This window comes from Thermobia domestica, unplaced genomic scaffold (genome assembly GCF_964235325.1).
Source record: "Thermobia domestica unplaced genomic scaffold, izTheDome1.hap1.1 HAP1_SCAFFOLD_320, whole genome shotgun sequence".
Taxonomy (NCBI): Eukaryota; Metazoa; Arthropoda; class Insecta; order Zygentoma; family Lepismatidae; genus Thermobia; species Thermobia domestica.
In genome coordinates this window covers 22079-32796 of record NW_027656034.1, presented here as the reverse complement: position 1 = coordinate 32796, position 10718 = coordinate 22079, and positions in this window count along the sequence as shown.

Below are 10718 nucleotides of genomic sequence, written 5' to 3'. Positions count from 1 at the left end.
ACACGAAAATAAATGCTGATTTTCAAAATTACTGTAAAATTAGCAGTATTTTAATTTCGCCGGGATGAAGATTCTTAAAATAAGTTTATAGGTTGACTTTCAATCTTAACAGGGGAAATGATTGGAAGATAATATTTGTAGAATGACACAGTAAGTTCGGTACATTCATTTGTCAAGGATCTACTGATCCCACGCATGTACTGGTTGATCGACTCGATCTTTAATTTGTACTAAACACCTTATCAAACTTCCCTTGAACCATTTTCCGTGTTTTATCCAGAGCAGAACTTAACGAAGTCCGTAGATGGTTAGTTCCCAGATAGCTAATTGTTTCAACAGTTGTAGAAAAATGTACATGAGTGAAATTAGCGGTAAAATATTATTCAGGGAATAGGATAAATGTTTTATTAATAGATGTCCAATACACATGAATACAGAACGTTAAGAATAATAACATTTTTCGAATATATATGCACAAATATGCAAATACCCTTAGAATATGCAGTAGACTTCAAAATATGCATTTGCATGGTCGAATATGCAATTTTTTGAAAATCCTGCCTCTCTATTGATTAATTTTGTAATATTGATGAATGAAATTCATCAGACACTTTTGGAACAATCTCTGTAGTAAAGTCCAAACATCGTTGCATTCAAATGCTCCTGCGTTCGAAGCCATTTGCCCTTTCACAAAAATAAATAAATAAATAAAAATGAAATGAAATCTTTGAGTTTTACGTCCCACGGTTATGCCGGTGAGGCTAAAGGAGACGGTGATGGTGAGTAATGAATGAAATGGTGGAATGAAGAAAGTGGGAGGAAACGGGAGAACCCCGAGGAAACCCACGCACACGGTGTTTGTCCACCACAAAGTTCACTTGGCGGGGGCTGGGATCGAACCCGGGACCCCACGCACCAGAGGTGAACGCTCTACCACTGAGCCACCGCGGCCCCCATAAATAAATAAATAAATACAGCCTTTGTCATCAGTACAATTACAGTACATGCACTATTTTAGAATTATATAACGGCTTTACTGAGACTTCCAACTGTAAGCCTGTAAACATCCTACAAGTCTGTAAATATCCATATGTATTATAGGGCTGCAAACTGTAAGCAAGCATGCTAGACTTACTAATGATTGAACTGTATGCTTGCAGCAGATTTACGTCAAGTCTCGCCAACTATCATTAAATGTGTTAATGATTGTTCAACTAAGAATTTCTAAAACTTTAAGGGCCATCTAAGATTTAATTGGGTTTTTTCCTGTTCTAACTGAATAGCGAAATGTCATTCTTGTCCTATTTTGTTCCAACTGTATTGCAATGTTTCATTTTTAATTACTTTCACTGTGCAAGGCTTCACAACTTGCGTGAAACTATGTTAACACTTCGAAATATAAATATTTTACCGTGAGATCACCTACGGGAACCAAATCATTGCTTCTGCATAGTAATTTAGTAACGAAATACTCTACACATGTAGAGATTCTTTGTTCTACTCGGGTTTGATTCCCAATGGGAGCTCATGTGGTTCGGATCCCACGTTAAGTTGTAGGTCTATGTCTCACATAGCCTTGCTGCTGAAAGGAACTCTAATCTAATCATCGAACAAATTCTATACTTGGTTTATGTCATTTATAGTATTATCTCATACAACGTACTCGTCTTTTGCGCGGAAGACCCGGGTTCGATTCCCAGTGAGAGCTCCTCATGTGGTTCAGATTCCAGTTATAGCTCCACTTCTCATGTAGCCTTTGCACTAAAGGGGGTACTAAACTGCAATCCAACCATTTATAGTATTGTCTTGTTGTTTGTTCTCTGAAATTTAGGATCTTTTTCAGCTCTGAGGCTGTATGAAACATGGTTCTTGTGATAAGCAGCGCCACCACATCAAGCACCCTTCTGCAATAGTTTAGGAAGTTCCTATCAGATATTCCAGTAGGTGACAGCAGGGAACACAAGAGGATATTTAAGCAAGGGACAAGGTGATGTCTCTCTTGGCCATAACACGGAAGAACCAAAATGAAGAAAGAAGTCTACCCATAAGACCATACTACTCTTTCAGTGGATGAAATGCAACGAGTGTATCTTGGAATAGTGTACTATTGAATTATTGAGTGATGTGGTTAATTGTGGACATTGTGCCATTATATGATATCATTGTGGCTGAAGAGGAAATTGGACCGTAAGGTTAATCTGTGTGACTGAAGGACTGCGATAAGTAACAGAAAAAAATCATACCATTCTAATTAAACCTATCTATCTGTACGGTTTGTACTAGATAATCCTTTGTAACTAACCAATTTCAATATACGTTACACGTTTGTCTTTCCTTTTTTTTAGTCCACTTTACTGACACCATGATGCGCCAGATGTGTTACCGTGGCTACGTACACTCTCACATTTGTTCTTGGGCAAATGTGACGGTGACAACCTACAGCTTAAGATGGAATCCGAATAAGATAATGTGTTCAAATTTTTGTACACTCTCACCGGAAATCGAACCCTGAACTGCATGCACCAAATGCTCACGAAATATTCCCTATACCAGCAGAGAGGGCTATAGTATTGTCTTGGACAATATTCTGAACATAAGACAAATCTTTTATTAGAATCGTAATTTTGAAATGCTATGATTCAAAGGGTTAAGAAAAATTATGTTCTATTGTTTCAACTTTGATTTCCTAGAAAATTCTGAAAATTGTAAAATGGTTTCCATATTGAGCTCTAAATAATAACTTAAAGTCAAGAATTTGAAAGATGACGCAGAAATTATGCAGAGGAAAACTTGGAGTGTTAGTCAGATGAGAGCAGTCTGGAACGAAGGGAGACTTTTCGATTCCAGACTTGTTACGGATGACCTAGATCAAATATTAGATACCTCACGGAAGATATTGATTTTCCATACAGAGACAGAGGATTAACTTCCTTTTATCTACGCTTGCGATATCTTCATTTCGATACGTTGACACTTGGTGACACACAGATAGACTTCAAAAATAACGATCAATGACAAAATATAACTTCAGTAACAACTTCATATAACTTCAATAACAAAATATAAATATATACGAGATTACTTATTCTGTCTTTTACAACACAATTATACTCCTTAATACATAAAATGTGCATGTAGCGTGGTGTTCTTATTAACATTATTATGTAACTTTTACCCCCATACTTTAAGAATGATAATAATTTTAAGCAAGTTGTAGCGTTGGAAGTTCAATAACTAGCTATTTTCATTAACTGTTATTGAAGTTTAGACCTTGCTGCCAAAACACACTGTCACTGTTATCACTTTATTACTAGTATCAAACTTTATTCAATAACATTTTGTTTAACGCAAATCCAATAATAACTGCCAAAAGTCAATCTCAAACATTACTACTATAGTTTAAGTTCAACAACTGTTATCAAACACATCACTTTTGTTGAAACCCAAACTCAATACCTGGTGCAAAAGCTCAGGTCCCGCAGTGGTGCCCACCCCCATATGTCCATGACGCACCCCCCAATTGTCTATCCATAGGTGTTCTTCCATGAAAAAAAATCGATTAATTTTTACACCCCCTCAAACATATTTATATGAATTTTTAACCACCCCAAATATTTCAATGACATAGTTTGCGTCATAGCCCCCCTTTGTGGGCACCCCTGGGTTCCGCAATAACAGCCAAACAGAGCCGGATTTAAGTTTGATGAGGCCGTCAGCAATTGAAGGTAATGGGACACTTTGTGTGTCCAGTTGTGCAACCAGTTCATGCAGAACGTAGAGCCAGAAATGAGCAAATGAGGCTAGCAAAAGAGGACCCCATTGCTTACATCATAAGAACACACAAATTACTGTTGCTCTATGTAGGTTTTATTTTATTATTATTTTAAAAATCTTACAGTATATATTGGAATTGTACATCCAATTTTCTTTTCCTTTAATTTTTTGGTTCCTCCAAAAGAGTGGGGCCCTAAGCTACAGCTTGTCTAGCTTATACATAAATCCGGCAGTGTAGCCAAAGCTCAAATTCTACAGCTGTTATAAAAGTTAAATTCATTAAAGACCGACAAAAATAAAACATGACGCCCGAAGGGGGAACCAACCCCTTAGCTCACGAAAATACATACGTATTATAACAAACCACGTATATTAAATACCAGACGTAGTAACCAGGGAGATATCCCCCTAGAAAATTTTCTTCAGATCCCCATGGAGAAAAATTAGTGTTATCAATCTCAAGTTAAATTACCCAACGCCAGAGTTCAATATCTACTACAAAGGCTAAACTTAATTAATGACTGCTAGAATGAAAATTCAAAAATTACTACTAATACTCAAATTTTATAACAATCTAAAATCCAATAAGCTCTTGTCAAAGCTCAAGTTTAATGTCTGCTGCAAAAATTCAATAATGAATATCAAAACTCAAGTTTAAATATTACAGATGGAGTTCAAATTAAATAACATTTTTTTGTTAAAACCAAAACATAAGCTTGAACTTTGATACGATAGCTTTCTGTTGAAGCTCAAATTTAAGAGCTGTTGAATATATGATATTATCAAGAACTGTTATCACTATCCAATTACTTATTTTCCTGTCAAAGCTAAGCTCAACATCTGCTGCTAATGCTCAAATTCAAGAGTTGTTCGGTACTTGCTATTATCAATAATTGATACACAATATCACAATAACTGTTACAATTAAATCACTTTTATTCAAAGATTAAGTTCAACATCTACTGCCATAGCTCAAATTCAAGAGCTGTTCAATACTTGCTACTATCAATCTCCAATTAAATAACGTTTTTCAAAGCTTAAAAATTCAATATCTGCTACTAAAGCTCAAATTCGAGAGTTGTTCAATACTTGCTACTATCAATCTCCAATTAAATAACGTTTTTCAAAGCTTAAATTCAATATCTGCTACTAAAGCTCAAATTCAAGAGCTGTTCAATACTTGCTACTATCAATAACTATTATCAATCTCCAACTAAATAGCGTTTTTCAAAGATTAAATTCAATATCTGCTACTAAAGCTCAAATTCGAGAGCTGTTCAATACTTGCTACTATCAATAACTATTATCAATCTCCAACTAAATAGCGTTTTTCAAAGCTTAAATTCAATATATGCTACTAAAGCTCAAATTCGAGAGCTGTTCAATACTTGCTACTATCAATAACTATTATCAATCTCCAATTAAATAACGTTTTTCAAAGCTTAAATTCAATATATGCTACTAAAGCTCAAATTCGAGAGCTGTTCAATACTTGCTACTATCAATAACTATTATCAATCTCCAACTAAATAGCGTTTTTCAAAGCTTAAATTCAATATATGCTACTAAAGCTCAAATTCGAGAGCTGTTCAATACTTGCTACTATCAATAACTATTATCAATCTCCAACTAAATAGCGTTTTTCAAAGCTTAAATTCAATATCTGCTACTAAAGCTCAAATTCGAGAGCTGTTCAATACTTGCTACTATCAATAACTATTATCAATCTCCAATTAAATAACGTTTTTCAAAGCTTAAATTCAATATCTGCTACTAAAGCTCAAATTCAAGAGCTGTTCAATACTTGCTACGATCAATAACTATTAACAACCTCCAATTAAATAGCGTTTTTCAAAGCTTAAATTCAATATCTGCTACTAAAGCTCAAATTCAAGAGCTGTTCAATACTTGCTACTATCAATCTCCAATTAAATAACGTTTTTAAAAGCTTAAATTCAATATCTGCTACTAAAGCTCAAATTCGAGAGCTGTTCAATACTTGCTACTATCAATAACTATTATCAATCTCCAATTAAATAACTTTTTTCAAAGCTTAAATTCAATATCTGCTACTAAAGCTCAAATTCGAGAGCTGTTTAATACTTGCTACTATCAATAACTATTATCAATCTCCAATCAAATAACTTTTTTCAAGCTTAAATTCAATATCTGCTAGTGTTGCCACGAGACGAGACGAGACGAGACTTCAGACTGTCTCGTCTCGTGTAAAGCATGTCTCGTCTCGAAAAATGTGCTCGTCCCGTCTCGTGTCTCGTCTCGAGAGGTCCTGTCCCGTCTCGTCTCGTCTCGTTTTGTCTCGTAAAAAATATAGCAGCATACCATGGGAACGAAAGTAAAATGTATTAGGCTGCACCATGCTAATCAAGATACAACTAAGTTACAAGTATTATCCAGAACACAGAAGACAAGAAATGTCACGGTAGACAAGAAATGTCACAGAAGACAAGAAATGTCACCGTGAGGCCTTCACCTCTGGTGTATGTGGTAGTCAGTTCGATCTCGGTTAGTGCCATGTGAGCTTTGTGGTGGGCAAACATTGAATGTGTGTGGGGACCGCGGTGGCTCAGAGGTAGAGCGTTCACCTCTGGTGCTTGGGATCTCGGGTTCGATCCCAGCCCCGCCAAGTGAACTTTGTGGTGGACAAACACCGTGTGCGTGGGTTTTCTCGGGGTTCTCCCGTTTCCTCCCACTTTCTTCATTCCAATATTTCATACATTACTCATCATCACTGTCTCACTGTCTCCTTTAGCCTAACTGGCATAATCATGGGACGTAAAACTCAAAGATTTCATTTCGTTTCATTTCATTTTTCGAATGTGTGTGTTTACTCGAAGTTGTCTAGTATCCTACCACTTTCTTCATTCCACTAGATTTCCCATCATCATCCATTCGGCCAAAGTTGCCTAAAGGTCTTAAAAATAAATTCAAATAAGTTCATAAGGCAAGGACAAATAGTTTACAAGATAATATATCTCTGCTGTTAGTTGTCTGAGGCTTCTCGACCCTGGCTTCTTTTTTTTTTTTTTTTCTAAAACATTGAAATTTGCTTCACCAGTTTCAATACAGGAATATACAGTAAATTGCTCATAGGTACGTCCAAGATGAAGACACTAATGTCAAATAATGTTTACACGAAAAGCAAAGTTCGATCTAAAGGTGTCATCATCCCCGAAATTATCGTATACTATCAGCCCACTTGCTTTATAGTGTCTATATATATATATATATATATATATATATATATATATATATATATATATATATATATATAGAGAGAGAGAGAGAGAGAGATGGAAAGATATATAGATAAATAGAGAGATAGATATGTGTGTACACTTTGATTTCATATATTGCAGCCTTTAGGTTTCACAGTGTTAACCCATAACAATCCAAAAACTCCTTTCCATTTTAGCATATTTAGATTTTTTGCAATATTTTTTTTTAAAAAGCTCGGAACCAAATAATTTTATTGAGTAATGAAAAGTATTTGATTGAAATTTTATATGTTACCGCACACTAAGCTCTACTTAAAGTGCCATAGTAATGGGAGCTGAACGACATATCGGACGAAAGAATGCTTGGGGCCAGTCTTCACCTCCATGGTTCAAATCTGTTCTCATAACCGCGGGGTGTGTGCTACTAGTGGTGGTTGCCCCGTTTGTGTAACAAACTCATGACAGTACACCCAGATTAGCTAGTGGCTAAGAAAAAGTTGATTATTGGGTGGCCATTTTGGATTAAAGTTTCTTATATTGTCGGGATCTATTAGCAATCATACAACGCACGTCTTCATACTAAGCCGAGCGGTCTGCGGCGATAGACCATCGGCTTGAAGACCCCGGGTTTAGTCCCGGAAGGGTCATGTGTATGGATTTTAACAACATTTGTTTTTTCGTATTGTGTCAGGGGGGGGGGAATCGTACGGGATAAAAGGATTTCAGTCTGAAAAAAATGGAGAGAATATCCTCCCCAGGATACTTTCATGGGAGTAAGGAATTAGTAAAAATATAGGGTATACATTTTATAGCAGGTTTAAAAATATGGTTTGGGTATCCTATTTCTTTTCTGTTAATTATGTTCTTCAATGTTCTAATTTTGATCATTCTCATGATATTTTCTGCTTTCAACGGAGTTCCATGAATATTATACCAAATGTTCTTTAAACTTATTAAGTTCGGGAGGTTTTATATGCCTGTAACAAACAATTTCTGAAGATAATTCAGGTCCTGAATATTATTCACTAGGAAAGGGAAGTATTCCCCTCCTCTCAACATGGAAGCAGAGGGCAATTTCGCACTCTGGTCAGATCAAACATTTCCGCGTAACAAAACGAAGGTAACCCTGTAAAACTTCTTTACCTAAAGTATTATTATTAGTATTCGTCGATAATACCTTTGCTTTCTTTGTCCTTTGCCCGCCTTCCAAACGAAGAGGTGAATTTTATAACATGACTGCTGTATAATAAGCGAGCGATTGGTAAAATGGTAAAAGTGTGTTTTTATGTATATGTGTATGTGTGTGTGTGTGAGAGAGAGAGAGAGAGAAGAGAAAATTTTAGTTGCAATATGATATACTTCAATTGCCGTTTTCGGTTCATATAGCAAAAAGAATACCGCCACCAGAGAATAAAGACAATTGTAGTCTGTTCTGTTCTCTTCCGCCATCTCAGCCAGTACTTTCAACTACAGCCTGTAATGAGTGTAGACCTTACTCAGTTTTCAAATTGAATAGATGGTGGTGGTAGTTCGGTTTCTTGACCTTGTAAAAATCTTCCCTGTCTTTGTTTTTGTTTGTCATCATTCCAGCCAGAAATAATAATAAAAGAAAAAGAAAATTCCTCAGTTTACAGCAAAGGGAATTGTGGACAAGACATTAAGGATGATATTCCTGGAAGCTCATGTACCACGATTGTTTCATTCAATAGTCAGAGGACAGTTTTCTATGAAGGCTTTTCAACATGTTTTCTCACAAAGGGGATTTTCCTTTTGCAATCTATATGACCACTGGAAATTTCAATCTTGGCCATCCGCCAGCGTTTTCATTTTCGAGATACGAGACAAGACGAGACATTTCACGAGACGTCCCGTCTCGTCTCGTGTCTAGTCTAAGAGGGTTCTGTCCCGTCTCGTTTATGAGACGAGACGAAACACGAGAAATGTCTCGTCTCGTGGCAACACTAATATCTGCTACTAAAGCTCAAATTCGAGAGCTACTATCAATAACTGTTATCGATCTCCAGTTAAGAAACTTTTTTTTGATTCAAGTTCAAGTTCAAAATTTCCTGCTAAAGCTCAAATTAAGCAGCTGTTCAATAACTGCTATCGAACTCCTATTAATAAATGTCCGTCAAAGCTAAAGTTTAAGATCTCTACTGAAGGTTAAAAAAAAGAGCTATTCAATACCCGCAACTATCAATAACTGTTATTGATCTTCAATTAAATAAGTTTTTTTAAAAAATCAAAGCTCATCAACACCTGCTGCTAAAACTCAAATTCAACAGCTGTTGAACACCTGCTAACTATGAATGACTGTTATCAATCTCCAAATTATATAACTTTTTGCCATAGCTCAAATTTAAAAAAAGAAAAAAGAAAAAAAGAAAAGAAAAGAAATGAAATCTTTAAGTTTTACGTCCCACAATTATGCCGGTTAGGCTAAAGGAGATGGTGATTATGAGAAATGAATGAAATGATGAAAGTGGGAGGAAACGGAAGAACCCCGAGAAAACCCACTATCTTCCACTATCTTCATTCCACCATTTAATTCATTTCTCATCATCACCGTCTGCTTTAGCCTAACCGGCATAATCGTGGGACGTAAGACTTAAAGATGTCATTTCATTTTTTCAAATTGGAGAAAGTTTTTAAAATCCATGTTTAACAATGAATGTCAAAGCTCAAGTTTAGTAATTGTTGTTAAAGTGAAATTTAATGATAATGGATTTTAAATACCAGGTCATAAAGTAGGCTAAATATCGCTGTTCAGAGAACTCTGGAGACGTAACCACTCGACAGAATGCAACCAAACTTGGTAGAAGCATATTTGGGAACATGCAAAGGGGGATTGGTGTAGAAAACAAAATTAGTTCCGATTTTCGCCACTAGAGGTAATTGTGACGCTGTACAACGCCATGTAAATGCAGCATAGAAGAAAAATGACACTAGTGATGCTAAATGATAAGAAAGGTTGTAATTACCTCTCCAAGTGCTTACTCACGTCTGCATGTGTTTCAGTGATACGAGTTTGAGCTCCACTATGTGCCACAAGTGAATTGATGGTGATCCGATGTTTGCTTCTTTTTCTTCTCACACTTTTTGCCTCGTGTTCATAGACTCCTGGATTCGATTTCCGGTGAAGACACACGTCCCACCGTCGTATAGGATCCCATGTTTACCTATAAGTCCCGTCCTTAGAACGTCATCATCATCTTATTAGTCACTATGCGTTTTTCTTGTTCAGGAACCTTCATGTCAAAGACCTGCCTTTGGGCAGAACCTCATAGCATCATCATCGTCAATAACACATCACTATACCACGGGGTCATTAATAGGAGTACAAATCAATGCCACGCGCCGCACAGGGGGCATAATTACGGCCTTTCTTTATTGTCTTCCGTATCACACTCACCATACTTAATACTGGACAGAAACACAACAACTTTTGAAGGCGAGATCTTTAACACTAATCTTTTCCTGGAATTTTGGAGGGAGCTTGTATTTTATGAGCACAGGAAAGATTAACATTTAACTTCATTTTTGTAAGATATCCAAGAATTTTAAAGGGACTCTTCAGCTCAAAAGGCCTCTCCCCCCATAAATCCACCACTGACCACGGGATATTAATAGCATTGGTAATCAAAGCCACGAGACCCACAAGAGAGGTAATTACAGCCTTTCTTATCATTTAGCATCACTAGTGTCGTT